This window comes from Scyliorhinus torazame, chromosome 15 (assembly GCF_047496885.1).
Source record: "Scyliorhinus torazame isolate Kashiwa2021f chromosome 15, sScyTor2.1, whole genome shotgun sequence".
Classification (NCBI taxonomy): Eukaryota; Metazoa; Chordata; class Chondrichthyes; order Carcharhiniformes; family Scyliorhinidae; genus Scyliorhinus; species Scyliorhinus torazame.
In genome coordinates, this window is record NC_092721.1 from 103,193,269 (window position 1) to 103,211,015 (window position 17,747).

General features: G+C 44.0%; 1 protein-coding gene across 16 annotated transcripts in view; it reads left to right on the top strand.

Annotated features, from left to right (window-relative positions):
- sytl2a (synaptotagmin-like 2a) overlaps nucleotides 1–17,747 on the top strand; it is a 218,047-nt gene that overhangs the window by 39,931 nt on the left and 160,369 nt on the right. The gene's annotated exons all lie outside the window — the stretch shown is intronic.

The window sequence follows — 17,747 nt, forward strand, 5'->3', positions numbered from 1 at the left end:
TGAGGTTGTCAATCTTTTTGATTGCCATCAAAGTTGCAAGATGTTTGTGGAGTTGGTAATTTATTAAATCCGCGATGATGAGGTGCTAGCTTTCCATGGATAAAACATACTGCCAATGGTCAGACCTTTTTTAAAATTTAAATTTCAGTAAAATAATTCTGTGGTTTTATGTATATTTAGTAATCACAAGGATATTGGGAGTGTGCATTGTATGCCAATGCATGTATTTGATCAACTTTAGCAGCTTTGTCTGGTACTTTTTTTGAACTGCCTCCATACTTATTGTGTAATATTCAATAGTTTTTACATTTTGTGTCAAGGAGAGGTAAAGTCTATTTTTTATACAGTGGAGGGAGAGCATATTTTGGAGGTAGGAATAGGTACCATTCAGAAAATTGGGTGGAATTCCATTAGCCTTCAGAAAATTGGGAGGAATTCCCATGTCCTCACTCTTGACTTTTTTTTTTTAACCCAGCATGAAGAATGGGCTATTGGTTGGTTCCAATCCTTTGGTTCATGTCATACCAGCCACTCTTGTGTTATATATGAGCAAGCACCAGCCACTCTTGTGTTATATATGAGCAGCCGGGGCTAACAGCCTATCTAATGTTTTTTGTGTGTATACATCTAGTTGTTCCAATAAAGTTTCAAAATTACACTCTACTTTTATGCACAAGGTCTAAGTGCCACTCTTGTGGTCTTATAAAGTGGTGAACAGATGCACCTTCTCCATTCTATGCAGTACCACATTCATGATACTGTTTTCTATTTTTTGGATGTTAGTGAAAGGCTATATTTATTGCCTGACCCTGAAAATGAGGTGAAATGGTGCTTCTGTGGTGGTATTGGGTGTGAAATTCTACGATTATCAAGCAGTGGTGAATAAATGATGTCTGACCTGGAGGGAAATTGAGGTGAGAGTGTTCTCTGGGAATGCAGCCTTTGTCCATTATTGCAGGGAAAGAGAGACTGTTGAATGGACTTGAGTTGTTGAAGTGTGTCCAACAGGTCTTTAACATTGCATCTCCCTTGTGTGCTTGTAATGCAGGACTTTCTTGTAGCATCAGTGGCAGGAGCATCAGTTCAGTGAATTGTTCAATTCTGCATGGCATTGGATTGAGTGTTGCTTTTGCTTCTTCCATCCAGGTGAATGACGAGTATTCCATTCCTTGATTTTTGAATGGCGTACTTTGTGAGGTCAGGAGGGGAACCTTTGTCATAGATTATCTATTCTCTGCCATGATCTTGTGGCCAAGGCTCTGATTATGACTGTTCCAGTTAAACATCTGATGACATTGTTTTCAGTTATGTAGGTTTGCCAACCTTTCACTCTTCTTTTAAAGTCCACTTCTTTCACCTCTTTTAAGATATCCTTTTAGATCAGCATCTATTTTTGATTATGTCTCTGAACTGCCTTTGAATGTCTTTCTACACTGCAGGTGATATACAAATGTTTGTTTTCTTGAAGGAGGTTTTACATGAGTGAGCTGCTGGGGAGAGCGAATAGAGCTATTGGCAAAGGAGCAAAGTTTATGGCAGGAATTCAGAATTGTTTTAAGAATCTGTAACCCTTTGAAAAAATATTTGGGTACTGCAAATTTTTTTTAATCAACCTAACCAGCACATCTTTGGGTTGTGGGGGTGAAACCCACGCAGACACGGGGAGAATGTGCAAACTCCGCACGGACAGTGACCCAGGGTCAGGATTAGAACCCGGTCCTCAGCGCCGCAGTCCCAGTGCTAACCACTGCGTTGCGTGCCGCCCCAGAATCTGTAACCCTTGCGTGACTTAATAGCATTGAGTCAGGAGAGTTTGGAAAAGTAAAGTTGACATCCGCACCCATGTGGATGCTAATGTCATTGAGACCAAGGCTTGGGCAGAAACTACATTACTGATGATGAATTGGTGAGATTTGGGTAGGGTATGATTAGAACCTTAACTTGGAGCTGTGTTGTTGAGGAGGAATGTGTAATCAAATGTATCCAATTAAGCAGAGGAGTTGAGGAAGGCATGAACTCGTGACTTTGTCCCAAAACTGTGATTAGGTATATTCTAGGCTGGAGGGATTCAAAAAGGGAATGTAAGAGTTCGATGGACCCCCAAAGACGTTGCAGAGGGCAGTATGTTTAGAAATGGATTGGTGGTTTTACAGCACAGATGGATGTAGGATGACCCTTTTTGAATACAACTGGTTTATCCCACCTCCTTTCAATACCTGAGAAAAGGAAGCCTTGGCATGCAGGCAAGGAGGGGAAGCTAAGTAATGAGGAGTGAAGCGAGAAGTACGATAAGCAGGATAGAAATGGGAGGAAAACTAAGGGGAGAATATGGTGGAGTGAGGGAGAGGAAGGGCGGAAACAGATGCACGAATGACCCCCATCCTGGAAGCAAAGAACTCATGAGCTTTTTGTACTTTGAATAAAGATGGGGGCGGGATTCTCCCAGCCATCGCGCCAAAATTGCGATCGACGCCGAAATCCGGCGCGACGCTGCGACCGGAGAATTTCTGCGAATCACGCCGTGCGGTCTACACACCGTGGGTAGGGGCCCATTGACCGAGGCCCCCGCGGCATTCTCCAGCTGTAACTGGCCGAGTTCCTGACTGCATGGTTGTGTCATGGTTCCACGTGTCCGAGAACTCGGCCCGCGGCCGCCCTGGTGGGGGATCCTTCCCCCGGGGACGGCCAGGCTATCGATCAGGCCACCACTGTTTGGTGCCGGTCCGCGGTGTGCGTCCGCCATGTCGCACGGGGCGGCCGACGCAGGTCCCTCCACGCGCATGCGCGGACCTCCGACCGGAAGTGCAGGGCCCCGTATCGGCAGCCGTAGATGCGAGGACTACTCCGGGGCCCTGCTAGCCCCCTCCAGGTAGAAGAATCACACTGGACTTTCTTCAGGAAAGTGTGATTTGCATGTGTTTTCAAGCTGGAGTGGGGACATTATTGGAGAATCCCACCCAGAGTATAAAGATATGGGTAAGGATAGAGATTGGAGGAAATATTTAGTCAAGGATTGCCCATGTGCTCCAGGATAAATCTGAAATAGTAGGACTCCTGTCCAACACATTTTATGAAGACAATGATTTGGAATTTATGGTTGGAGGTGAACCAAGAGAGTTCGCACTGACGTGGAAGAAAGCTGCTGTGGCATGGATTTTGCCTTTTCAACGTTGCTTTTATGGCAGAATCCAGCAACAGTGCCATTCAGTAGGCTAAACAGTCAAGCACATTAGGGAGGCGATGGTGAGTGGTTTGTTGTAGGTTAATAATCCAGATACCCAGCGTAATGTTCTGGGAACCTAGATTCCAATCTCACTGTAGATCAATCATCTCCGTTCCAGGACATCCCTGCAGGAGCTCCTCTGGGTAGTCCTAGGCCCAACCATCTTCAGCTGCTTCATAAATGACCTTCGTTCCATTATAAGGTCAGAAATGGGCTGTTCACTTCTGATTGCACAAAGTTCAGTATCATTGAAATGCAGCCAGACCAGGACAACATTCAGGCTAGGGCTGATGAGTGGCAATTAACAGTACTTCCATACCAGTGTCAATCTCTTAGAATCTAACCATCAAACCTTCACATTCAATAGCATTACCAGCACTGAATCTCCCACTATCAACACCCTGGGTGGTTACCATTGACCAGAAACTCAACTATAAATACTGTGATTACAAGAGCAGGTCAGAGGCTCCAAATATTGTGGCAAGTAACTCTTCTCCTAACTCCCCAAAGCCTGTCCATTATCTACAAAATGCAGGAGTGTGATGGAATACTCCCCTTGCCTGGATGAGTGAAGCCTCAAGGAGCTTAACACCATCCAGGACAAAGCAACCCACTTGATTTGCACCACATGCACAAACGGTCCCTCTACCACTGACGCACAGTAGCAACCATGTGCACCATCTACAAGATGCACTGCAGAAACTCACCAAGGCTCCATAGGCAGCACCTTCTAAACCCACAACCTCTATCATCTAGAAGGACAAGGGAAACAGGTACATGGAAACTTTGCCACCTGGAAGTTCTCCTCCATGCCATGCTGGCTTGGAAATATATTGTCGGTCCTTCATGAAGGCAACTCACCACTTCGAGGGCCATTGGGAATGGGCCGTAAGTGCTGGCCTGGCCAGTGAAGCCCATGTACCTTCAATGAAATTTAAAAAGAATTCTCAGACTGATACTGAGGAAGTAAATATTTTTTTTTCCAAACTGCACAATAAGGTTTGGGTCATATCCAAGAGATTAGGGTAGAAGATGAGTTATTATAAACTTTAAAACATAATTGATCAGAGTGGAGAAATTAGTGATGTCCTAAATAATTATGAACTTAATACACTTTTTAAAATCTCAGTTACACCTTGATCAACAAGACTCAAGTTTTCATTCCAAGACATTTTATGGTGAGACTAGACCAAAAGTGGAAATATGGATCAATCTGCGATTTCAAAAGATAACAGCAAGAACCTCTCTACCGTGGAGAAACAAGTAATCGCTGACCGCATTTAATGGCACATGCGTACCTCAAGGTGCTGTCAGCTTTACAGTTGTGAGGGTGAATGCTGATAGTTCTGTCGTCTTTGCGATCTCAAAATTTGGCCCATTTGAGTACAAATAAATGTGGATTTTATTTTTAAAGAGCCATGAAGTGGAGTAATGGACCCTGATTTGATTAAATCCTGTCCAACCTTATGACTGCTAAATTATCTTATTTTTCTCGAGACTAACTTAATTATTGAAGTTAAATTTTAGATAACTGAGTCTTTGACGTAAATAGCCATTGGTTTATACTTAGTTTATTAAAAGCTTTGAAGCATTTTTTCATTTGAGCATCTCAGACTATGAATAACATTTTGGTATTGCACGCAAAGTTGCTTACCATTTTCCTTCACAATTTTGAAAAATTTGATCATAAATGTTTCTTGTTTCACTGCAATACTTGATGATTCAATTGCTGTCAATGTTTTCTCTTCAGAACATTATAGCTGATCTTGGGTATTATTGAGTAGGGAAGGATAAAATTGGATTGGGTCCTACTTCAGTTTGTTTATCAATCAGCCCTATCAGAAGGTGAATGAAAATTGAGAACAGCATTTGGGCTCTGCAACAATTGATTTCCTTATTAACAAGTCATTGACGTTTGCCGTGACACCTAGCTAGTTAAATCCTGGGATCAGAATCTGTGATGTAGAAAGGCTCAAGAAGGATAAGTTGGAGGAACCAGAGTGAGTCGAAAGTCAGGGGCATGGCACAGCCGTGTCGCACCAGGCAGCAATCCGAGTGGGCCGGTTGGAATGCAGGAGAGTCCAAAATCGGGAACCGTGCCAGGTGCTGATCGGTTTCTGATCCAACTGACCTGCTCCTGTTGGCAAAATCTGGATCCTGCCACAATGTGGGGAGAAACCAATAAGCACCTAGTTTCCATCCCATTAAAGGGTAGGATCCCCTATCTAATGGCCTCCCCTGATCTAACCGGCTCCCCAGTGAGCATTCATGCAGATGCTCTTTAGCACACCTATTTACAAATGTGAAGCTAGCGCAATGGCTGCTGTGGGGATCAGAGGTGAGTAGCCATCTTGAAAATCAGGCAATCAGGGCACCGGAGGAAGAGAATGGGGTGGGGGGTGGGTAACGAGCCTTGTCCGGGGGGGAGAAAGAGCGGTATTGGGCCTGGTTTGGGAGAGTCGGCCGCCATCGGATGGGGGTCACCCCTGGGCTGGGGGTGAGGGACTCATTGCCCAACGGTCCAACAAGCCCCCTCTCCCCTGGATAATGTATACCAATAATGGGGGCAACTCCAGCTGCTGCCTGTCCGCCCTGCCGAACACTGCAGGATAGAGCCCCGTCTGTGGTAATATGGCGAAGGCCACTTTAACTCCCACTGACTGTGGCAGTCAATCGTGAATGGAGAATTGGCAATATTAGTAATGTGAGCACTTCACAGCTTCCAAGTGTATTACTGTGGGTAGACCTGCATGTCGCAGTTGGGATACTACTGCCTCGCATTCCAATCAGATCATGAGGTCTGGACACTTTGCCTCAACACCAGAGGCATCAACACCACTGAGGCAGCAGCCAACAAACAAACGCCCAAGAGCTGCGTGGAGGTTGTTTAGTGTTTTGCAGCACTGGGTGGCAGTCGTCCTTGTGACACCCGCACTGCCAACTGCTTCTACTACCTCTCGGGCGGTATTGGCTGCCCTGTGGCAGACCCTCCGATACTCTCTGAGGAACAGGGTATCCCTTCTGGGCTCCACCACATCCAACAGCCTGGCCAGATCGGCATCTCCGAATTGTGGAATGGGTGTGCCTGTCGGCATGGCTATGTTCTGTCTGGTGTTTGCTCTGCAGGATCGGTTTAAGAACTGCTCCCCCTTGTTAGTGTGGTGCTGCCGGATGGGGTCCAGACGAATCAGCCAGCGGGACAGTCACTTCCCACGTGAAGCCAGCGGGAATTGCCGGGTTGGCCATTGGGAAGCACCCGGCAATTCCCGCTCACTACCATATTTAGAAGCTTTTCCGTTAGATCGGAACGATGATTATTTATCTATACATGTCCTTGGCATTACTGTCCTATCTGGAACAGAGTTGTAACATTTTAAAAAAGCTGTTTTTAACCTGGTCTGTATTATTCTTGGTCTTGTGACGATATAGAATATTTAGAGTCTGCTGGGGTAAGGAAAATGTTCACTTTATTTGGACACCACAACCTGCAGGCTCTATCACACCACCAGGTCTACAAAGGTGAGCACAAATATTGAAATATTAGCTATCACGTATTACCCCCAAGTCTGACTTTTTCTGCAGACAACTATTGTGATGGTTTCAGAAATGTACCTGAATGTGCTCGCAGGTCCTTTTTTATTCTTTGGAGGCAATTGGTGATTCGAATACTGTGTGTGATCTCTTAGGCTCTGCTAGGCGGAAGGAGAATTTGTAGATGACTCTAACTCACCATCCTGGTTGTCTCTGGTCTGTTTTGTACAAAATTGAGGACCCAATTATTTTTTTCCAATTAAGGGGCAATTTAGTGTGGCCAATCCACCCTGCGCATCTTTGGGCTGTGGGGTGAAACCCATGCAGACACTGGGAGAATATGCAGATTCCACACAGACAGGGGGCCGGGATCGAACCCGGGTCCTCGGTGCCGTAGGCAGCAGTGCTAACCACTACGCCACAAACTATTTCTGTTCGATTGTGTAGATGACTGGATAAGGTAGAACCCTGGATTTGGTATCTATTCAACCACTTGTCCATAGCTGAACTTGGTCTCGGTCTCTGGAACAAACTGGCTGTCCTGATTGGAGGCCTGGTATGTTGCATAGTTTGTGACATCTGGCTGGAATTGTGTGCATGGTGTTTGTGTGCGTGTGTGATTGGTGTGGCTCAGAAGTGCAAGTTGGCCACCTGGGAATGCATTTCGCTACATGCAAGTGAAGGCATTTGTGAGGCAACAGGTGAGGGAATTTCCGCAGCTCCCGGCGCAAGAGATCCAGGACAGAGTGATTTCGGGGGCATGGGTGGGTAATGGCAGGGTGTCAGATATATATATATATATATATATATATAGGGAAATGAGAGACGAGGGGGAGACGATGGTAGAGGAGCTGAAGGGAAAATGGGAGGAGGAGCTGGGGGAAGAGATTGAGGAGGGGCTGTGGACAGATGCCCTAAGTAGGGTAAACTCTTCGTCCTCGTGTGCCAGGCTCCGCCTGATACAATTCAAGGTTCTACACAGGGCGCATATGACTGGAGCAAGGCTGAGTAGATTTTTTGGAGTGGAGGATAGGTGCGGGAGATGCGCGGGAAGCCCGGCGAACCACACCCACATGTTTTGGTCATGTCCGGTATTGCATGGGTTCTGGGTGGGTGTGGCAAAAGTGATTTCAAAGGTGGTGGGGTCTGGGTCGAACCAGGCTGGGGGTTGGCTATATTTGGGGTTGCAGATGAGCCGGGAGTGCAGGAGGCGAGAGAGGCCGATGTTTTGGCCTTTGCGTCCCTAGTAGCCCGGCAAAGGATTCTACTTGTGTGGAAAGAAGCTAAACCCCCGGGCGTGGAGGCCTGGATAAACGACATGGCAGGGTTCATAAAATTGGAGCGAATAAAGTACGCACTAAGAGGTTCGGCTCAAGGGTTCACCAGGCGGTGGCAATCGTTCCTCGACTATCTCGCAGAGCGATAAGGGAAAATAGGAAAGGTAGCAGCAGCAACCCAGGGGGGAGGGGGGGGGAGGGAGGACTCATTTGAGTCCTCAGGGGTTTTTATGTGTGTGTTTATATATTAGTTATTTATATTAGATTTTACGAAGTTACTATTTTAGTTACTATTTCTGCTGTTTCTTATTTTGTTGTTGGCAGTTGCCGTTAGTTAGCGTATTATTTATTTCAAAAACGATCAATGTATATATTATTACAAAGTTGTACAATGGGAAGTTTTTGTTTGATCGAAAAACTTTAATAAAATATATTTAAAAAAAAAAAAGAAGTGCAAGTTGGATGTCATTGTGCTTCTTCAGCAATGCTTTCACTGTATGCACTCGTTTGAGGGTTTGTAGTATGAGTAAATCCATAAGATGCCATTTGGCTTTCAGTCTGTTGCGGTGAGAATCGGGCACCACGTGACCTCCCTGACTGAGGCCTCGGCAAAACCTGAGGCACGTGACGCCCAGGTCAATGAGGACAAAGCGCATGCAATTTCAGCTGCCTGGGGGCCTTTAAAACTCACAGACTCAGCCTGGACTGAGAGGAGTGTGGAGTCATTGGCTGGTAATATGTGTAAATATATGTAGTTTGTAAATAATTCCTGCCTGTAAATAACTTTGCTGCTTCTTCACCACAGGAGATCACTTGGAGCCCCATTATTACATGGTCTATTACCTGAGATAAGCTCTGGGATTCCATGTGTGCCAAATATCAGATTCAGTGAAGTATAATCGATGCTTCAGAAGTGTGACCCTGCAGCTGTTTGACTTTCATCTATCTTGCCTAGTTGTCTGTCTTTGCATCAAATCACACCATCCTCCGTCTGAATCATTGTACTTCTGGAGGCATTTTTTGCTAACACCTTAAGATGGTCACTGTGTTGTGTCTCCATCTTGAAATAGAGACCAAGAACATAATCTGCAAACTATTCGTAAACCCATTTAACAGCTGATGCTTCTTTCTTGATCTCTGCACATCTCTGTTCATTCTGTAAGTGAATGGGATGTGTAATAAACTGGTCAGCACTTTCTATCCATTGAAATCTGAAAAGACTGCAGCTATTAATCCTGTAGAAAATGCACATGCATGTTAGCATCTCGGCCTTCTCCCAGCACCATATTGACTTTTTGGCTCATTGACAACAGTTGAGTTGGGCAGAAACATCTCACTTGGTTTAGCAAACCCATGAATCACTGGACCTTAAGTACATTCGGAGGAGCTGGAAACTGCTTGAATGCTCGTCTTCTGTGGATCAAATCTGACACTGGATGTATCCACAATGTGCCCAAGAAACATGACCGTCGACTCTGAGAATTCACCCTGGTTGTTAGTGTAAGTCCTCCATGAAGGCTTTGCAGCATTGCTCCTGTTGCAGTGTTCATGTTCTGCCTGAGTGGATCCATGGATCAGCGCATCATTCATGTGACATATGACTCCATTGTCTAGGATACTTGACATCATCCTCTTGAAGATTTTTGATGCTGAGGGGTAATTTGAAGTAAAACATTCCAAACTGTGTAATAAAAGTTGTGAGCAACGTAGACTCTGCTACAAGGGGCAGTTGCCAAAAAACACTTTGTATCTAGTTTCATCAAGGTTGAACCCTTTCCCAATTTTTGCTAAGCTCTTGTCCATAGATTGCACAGTATGAACTTTGCATTCCACTGCTTTGTTGAGTAGTGTAATTCCTACACAAATTCTGATAGAATAGATGAGGTTTTGGCACTGAGATCTTCCCTGAGCATCAGCTTGCTGGTCCTATTACGGGTGAAATAACCCCTTGTTTCACCATAGTGAATTGTTGCTTCACTTTTTTTTGGCAAGAATGGATGCAAAACACTTTTCTGTATGTAAACTGACACGCTGGCTTCATTTCTGCATAGAGAGTACACTCCTTTTAAAGTTTTTAGGCAAATATTTATTGACTTTCCAGTTCTCCCATTCTGCAAATCAGGTGCAAGTCAATACAGGATTTCCTGCTTAAAAGAGTGAACAGCTCTGGTTCAGGATCACCTAGGTTTGTGATTTTCTTTCTCTTGAAAGGTTGCATTCCTATGGCCTTGAATTCCATATCTCCTGACCCATTTAGGTTTTTTTCATGATTGCTAAAGAGGACTTTAACTCCAGCCACAGGTCAACATAGCGATGTTCAATTTAAGTCGTGTCTTGTTCCCCTTTGCTAGGATATCAACATTCCAGTAGCTTGGTTCCTAAATCTCTAGGCATCTCAATAACAACACAAATGTCATCTAGTTTTGTGGATCTTGTCTCTTTTTCCTTATTCTATACAGGCTTTTTGCTTTAACATATGGCCTGAAAGTGGCCCTTCTTTCTGCACAAATGACATTCTGTTTCTTTTGAGACATTTTGGGGCTGTTTTGTTTCCCTTGTCACCGCACCAATTACTGTTAGCTGGGGTAGTTGACCAATGCACTTCTTTGCTGCCATTCCGCTGCTGGCCAATGGGGCAAAGGTAACCCTTTTTGGAACAGTTCTAATCAATGTAGCCAAACTTCTGCTAGTAAGTTGATGTTTGTGTGTACTTGGGAACCTCAGAAGGCGAGATTGAAACCCTGTGACATGGGTGTTCTGAAGCTGGAGTTGGAGTGACCTTTGGAGAGAATTTGAAGATGAGATCTTCAACAGTGAAGATATAACCCTCCAGAAGGGAGTTTCAGTGAGATTGGTTGACGAGTCAACCGAACATCTGGGTGGGTTGTTGAGAAATCTATGGAATCTGTTTTGGCCACATTTGTCATTTTATTGTGTCGTATGGTGCATCCAACCTCCAAGTCATAGAATTGTACAGTGCAGAAAAGGCCTTTCGGGTCTGCACTGACCATAACAACCCCAGTCTCATGCTAATACCATTTGCCAGTGCTTGGCCCGTATCCTTGAATGTGATGATGTTTCAAGTGCTTTATAGGTTGAGGTTTCCAGGTTCTCATACCTTCCCAGGCAGTGCATTCCAGATTCTTAGCACTCTCCTTCCTCATCACCCTCTTGAGTGAAATTATTTTTTTCTCAAATCCCTTCGGAATCTCCTGCCCCTCGCCCTAAAACTATGCCCCTTGTGATTGATCCTTCAACCAAGGGAAATGGCTGCTTCCTATTTACCCTGTCTAAGCCCCTCTTAATTTTATACACCTCAATCATATGCCCCCTGAGACTTCTCTACTCTAAAGAAAACATCCAAGCCTGTCCAGTCTCTCCTTGTAGCTCAGATGCTCCATCCCAGGCAACATCCTGGTGAATCACCTCCGTACCTCCTCCAGTGCAATCACCTCCTTCTATAGTGAGGTGACCAGAACTGCTCACAGTAATCCAGCTGTAGCTTAAGCAACGTTCTGTACAGCTCCAACATAACCTTCTTGCTTTTATATTCTATGCCACAACTGATAAAGGCAAGTGTCCCAAATACCTTAACTATTCTATTCACCTGCTCTGCTGCCTTGTGGGATCTGTGAACAAGTACCCCAAGATCCATCTGTTTCTATGAGCTTCCTATTGTCCTGCCATTCATTTTTAAAAAGTGAATTTTATTACCAACATGTATCAAAACAGGTTACAACACACAAACACCCCAGGAAACACACTTCCCAGCATTCCTGTCATTCATTACATATTCTCTTGTCCTGCTTCTTCTTTCAAAGTGCATCACCGTGTACGTATCAGGGTTAAATGCCATCTTCCACTGCTCTGCCCATCTGAGCAGCCCAACTATATCTTCCTGTACCCTACAACCCTTTTCTTCACTGCTAACCACCTACCAGTGCCAAGTTTCAGGCATCTCGACAGGTTTCCTTGAATTCCATGTGCTTCAGCCTTCTCAGTCATTCTCCCGCTTCCCCAAACAGTCTCCTATGTGGGACCTTGTCAAAGGCTTTGCTAAAATCTATAAAAACTACATCAACTGCACTTCCTTCCTCCACACTCTCTATCACTTTATCAAAAATGTCTATCAAATTTGTTGGGCAAGATCTTCCCCTGACAAAGTCATGCTGACTATCCCTAATCGACCCATACCTTTCCAAGTGGAACTTAATTTTCACCAATAGTTTCCCTACACTGACGTGAGACTCACCACTCTGTAATTCCCTGGTTTATCTCTACCACCCTTCTTGAAAAGTGGAACAACATTAGCTGTTCTCCAGTCCTCTGGCACTTCCCATGTAGTCTAGGAGGAATTAAAAAACTTGTCTCAGAGCCCCTACAATTTCCTACATCACCTCCCACAGCAGCTTGGGATGCAATTCATCCGGGCCTGGGGATTTGTCTATTTTTAAGCCGGTCAAACCTTCTCTCTTCCTATCTCAAACTCAAGGTCTTCACGGTTCTGTTTCCTGAATCCTGTCATCCTCCTGAGTAAAGACCAATGATAAATATTAATTTAACACACCAGCAATGACCTGTGGCTTCACGACATTTCCCCCTATAGGGAACATGTTGGACCTGTACCCCATTTCTTTTTTGAATGCCCTCCACGGCTCCACTATAGACTTTCCCTACATGCAGTCAAAGTTGGGCAAACCCTGCCTTATTTTGGTGAAATCTGCCTTGCCCCAATCCAAAACAGCCTTTTGCAGGTCATATCTTTTTCCTTGTCCATACGTAACGTGTTGTGGTCCTATCACTAAAATGCTTCTCCACTACCAAATTGAACACTTGTCTGACTTCATTCCTCATAACCAGATCCAGCACTGCTCCATCTCTTGTTGGGTCTTGTACATATTGATACAAATAACTCTCCTGAATACATTTCAAGAAATTCAACTCTTTACACTAACGCTATGACTATCTCAATTTATGTTGGGGAAGTTGAAATCCTGTAGTAAAATTACCTGCTAGAATCATAGAATCCCTATTGTGCAGAAGGAGGCCATTCAGCCCATCGAGTCTGCATTGACCCGCTGAAAGGATTACTCCACCAGGCAGAATTGGCAGGAGGTCACATCCTCCATTTTTACCTTGAAAAGGCAGTTTAAAAGCTTGTGTCTTAAAACCTCACATGTAACAGTTTCTCCTGGAGTGCAGGAGATTAATGGGTGATCTGATTGAGATGTTTAAAATGTAAAAAATTGTGGGGTAGTTTCCTCTAGTGGATAAAATGATATGGAAAAACAATTCCTCTTGAGTGTGGGAATTATGGACAGAACTGAATCTAGTTTTGTATTTGGAGCTAAGGTACTAAGCTACTTAAAATTGCAATTGAGGGTAGGGGCAATTTGGATCTGTTTCCATCTCTTCTCTTTCCCCCCCCCACCCACACACACACAAACACACCACTGATATTGCTGTGGACGCTGGGACAATTGGAGATTTGAAGACTTTAAAAAAAATTTTAGGCAAGGGGAATGGAGCCAAAAAGTTGGAAAAGGAGTAGTCAAGCATGATCTAATTCAAAGTTTTCAAAGTGCAGGGGGTGGGTGTCAGGAGGGTCGCACAGCAAACAGTCGCACCATTCCTGCGATAGTCCTGATCGCAGGAGAAGCACGCAGCAGTCGCTATGAGCTTTTACCTTTTCTAATAAATTTAGAATGCCAATTTTTCAGTTAAGGGGCAATATAGCATGGCCAATCCACCTAACCTGCAACTCTTTGGGTTGCGGGGGTGAGACCCACACAGACACGGGGAGACTGTGGAAACGCCACATGGACAGTAACCTGGAGCCGGAATCGAACCCGGGTCCTTGGCGCCATGAGACAGCAATGCTAACCACTCTGCCACTGTGCTCCCCATGCTATCAGCTTTTACATCAAGAATGGAGGCCGCTGCCATCTCGTAGATGGAAATAAATTGGGCTAGAACTGTAGAATTCCAAAATTGCAGAAGGAGGCCATATAGCCCATCGAGTCTTGAAAGAGCGCCCTACTCGGGCCAAAGTTCCCACCCTATCCCTGTAACCCCATCTAACTTCCTCATCCTCTGAAATGCCACCATATCCTTCTTCAAATAGGGAGACAAAAACTGGATACAACACTCCCGAACATCCTATACAATTGCAACAACACTCCAGTCCTTTTGCAACAAACGCTAAAATTCCATTTGCCTTTTTTATTACATGCTGCACCTGCATGCCAACTTTCTGCGATTCATGAACAAAGACACCCAGATCCCTCTGCCCAGATGCATTATGAATCTGCTTTCCACTTCGATAATAATTTGCCTTTCTAGATTTTCAGCAAAAATTTCTGATTTTAAAAAAAATAAATAAAATAAAATAAAAAATAAAAAAAAATAGCGGGTTATAGGGATAAGGGGGAACAAGCAGGGAGATGGCTCTGAGACCAGGAAGAGATCAGCCATGATCCGATGGAATGGCCGAGCAGGCTCGAAGGGCTGAATTGCTTCCTTCCTATGTTAATGGATACAACACATCCAATCCAAAATTGTGACTTTTAATCTTGCTGCTTTCTAAACAAGCTGATGTGACCAGCATGTTGCCAATGGTCTGTAGCTCTTTGCAAACAGCAAGTGCTAAGTATAAATAACTCCGAAAGCTAGTGACATCGAAACAAACCTGTTGGACTTTAACCTGGTGTTGTAAGACTTCTTACTGTGCTCACCCCAGTCCAACGCCGGCATCTCCACATCAAGTCTAAATAAGACGTAGGTAGATGGGGCCTTTTTCTACATTTCATGAAATTGGGGATGGGGCAGGGGGAGGGGTGGAGTGGTGTAATGGGTAATAGACAACAGCAGCTAAGCAGAAGTAACATTCAGAATATGCAGCAAAATGCCTCTCTCAAAATATAAAAATGCATTTATGCAAATGTGTGCAACCTGAGTAATGTTAATAGCCAACTATAGAACTGGAATTTCCACTTAAAGGTCACTAGCTTCATTTGTGTTTGCAAAACACCTACAGCTAGAAGTTATCCCTTTACATGCTGATTCTGCAAGTGCCATTATTACTGTGAGGACATGCAAGTGCTAAGATTATAATTTATACCTTTTGTGTGTTGCATATAAGCCTTGAGGATAGGAGCCTGATTTTTAGTTGTTATTGGTTAAAAGCCATGAGAATATTTAACTGTCCTTGTAGCTTGCCATAACTGAGAACACGAAGTGTTCTCAATTTGACAACAAATTCAGAAATTGTGAATATCTGCAAGTAAATGATATTGTGGCAGGTTTTATGCTGTAAAGCCTTTGCACCCAATAGATAACTCTCATCCAAATGAGAACTAGGCTCTGTCACATCATGAGCACTCCAATTTTGGAATTAGCAGTGTATTGAATTTTGACTTGCTTTCTTTATGACTTCGTCTTCTTTGCACCTGCCACTCACTCTGTTTGTTTTTTAAAAAAAATCAACCGAGATCCCAGGTTCGATCCCGGCTCTGGGTCACTGTCCGTGTGGAATTTGCACATTCCCCCTGTGTTTGCGTGGGTTTCACCCCCACAATCCAAAGATGTGCAGGGTAGGTGTATTGGCCACGCTAAATTGCCCCTTAATTGGAAAAAATGAATTGGGTACTCTAAATTTAAAAAAGAAAGAAAAAAAATCAAGTTATTGATTCAGAAATGGTCGAAATTTTTTAAAATTTGGAATATTGTTTTTTCCTGTTCACTGATTTTCCAGCAGTAACAACAATATTGATTGTTTGAATAAGTTTTGAGAAGTCCAAGATCATAATGTAGTTTGGCAAATATTTTTGAGATCATGGGCTTTTGTGTTTTATAATTTGAGCCTGCTAAGCTGGATAGCAATTGATTCTTGAATTTTTAACAAAGTTGGAGATGCCCACTCATGGCAAGGTTCTCTCCCTCTTTTTTTTTTTTTTTTTTCTTCCTTCCATCTATCTCCCCACCTTTTTCCACAATACACTTCCTTTCTCTCTTCTCCACCCATTCTCCAATTCCTTAAGTTTTTCTTCTGGGCCAAGGCTGAGGTAGTGTTGATTCACCTAGAAAATTGTGGCAGATGGCCCGAGAGGGCATTTGTTTTAGGTGAGGGGGGAAAGATACAAAAGGGTCCAGAGGGGCAATTTTTTCACAGGGGTCGGTGAGTGCCTGGAACGAACTGCCAGAGGCAGTAATAAAGGTGGGTACAAATTTGTATTTTAAAGAACATTGAGACAGTTATATGAGTAAGGTGGGAATAGAGGGCTATGGGCCAAATATGGGCAATTGGACTAGCATAGTGGTTAAAAACTGGGTGGCATGGAAAGGTTGGGCCAAAGAGCCTGTTCCATGCTGTAAACTTATATGTCTCTGTGACTCCAAATCCATTTCCATACTTTTTTTAACCAAATGTTTTGTTCTCTTGCAGTATATTAAATCTCTCCCGCTGTAATTTCACAATCTTTTCTCTGTCCCCTCATCCTGTTCATCCAGCTTATGGATGGGAATTTCCCAATCTGATGGGAAGAAGCGGTTCTAAGGAAGAATGCCAGGTTAGGTTATACTGCAGAAATGTTAGTCTACCCGATGGGTTGTACCTGTAATCTGCAAATTTTGAGTTGAAAATATTCTAACAAGTGGTCGATGCTGGCAGAAGTTTCTCTTTCCCAAAAAGCCGCAGCAAGATACAGCCAATGGCATCACTAAGGAAATGTCAGTCCCTAACCACCTAATGTCAGATGATTGCTTGGAAACACTCTACTCTCAGTGGCATTACTTAAAAGAGAAGATCTAACAGTGTTATTTCATTTGGAGGTGCCTGCTAAGATATCACCAGCTATTTTCAAACAACTTAGTAAGTCTACCTGGCAATAAGTGGGGTTACTGGGTTACGGGGATAGGGTGGAGGTGTGGGCCTGGGTAGGGTGCTCTTTCCAAGGGCCGGTGCAGACCCAATGGGCCGAATGGTCTCCTTATGCACTGTAAATTCTATGAATGGCTGTTTTCAGCATAGAGATGTAGTTCTGTACTACCTGCTCCAAGGACACAATGTTAATGGTTAACTGTTACTTGACAGACATGGTGTGGCACTGACCTTTTTGTGCATGGATATCCTGTATACCCACTCCCCGTGAAGCATCATCTGCGCAGCCACCAAATCGGGCCAAGTGCTGGTTTGGTCTCTTGCTTGCCGAATTGTATCTATAACCTGGATTTCCTTTTCCTTTTTTGCCTCTCTCTTGGTCACCTGTCTCTTCCTTAACAAAAGATGCTAAGGGGTTCAGATATTTTCCGAGGCTATCATGACATTTTTTGTAATATTTCCGATGAACCACCTCCAATCTTTTTTAAGGTGCAGTTCTGCCAGATATGGATTGATGATCCAAAGTTGAACGCAAACTGTTCCTATCCCTCCAAATCTGTCTAATAACACGCCTCTAGCCAACTGCTGCCCCCCCCCCCCCCCCAAACTGGTGCTTGGGCAGCAGAACACAAATTGGTGAAAATTTGACTAAGATTTGTCTATTTGCAATTTACTTTTTTACTTGCTGATTTTTAACAACACAGCATTTAGAACAGAATTTCACTGGGATAACATAGTTCAGTTCCTGATGAGCAGGAGGAAGCAGCTATTCATATGTGTGAATCGATACGATTATGGACTAAATTGAAGCTGAAGACAAAATGGAAAAGCTCAGCCT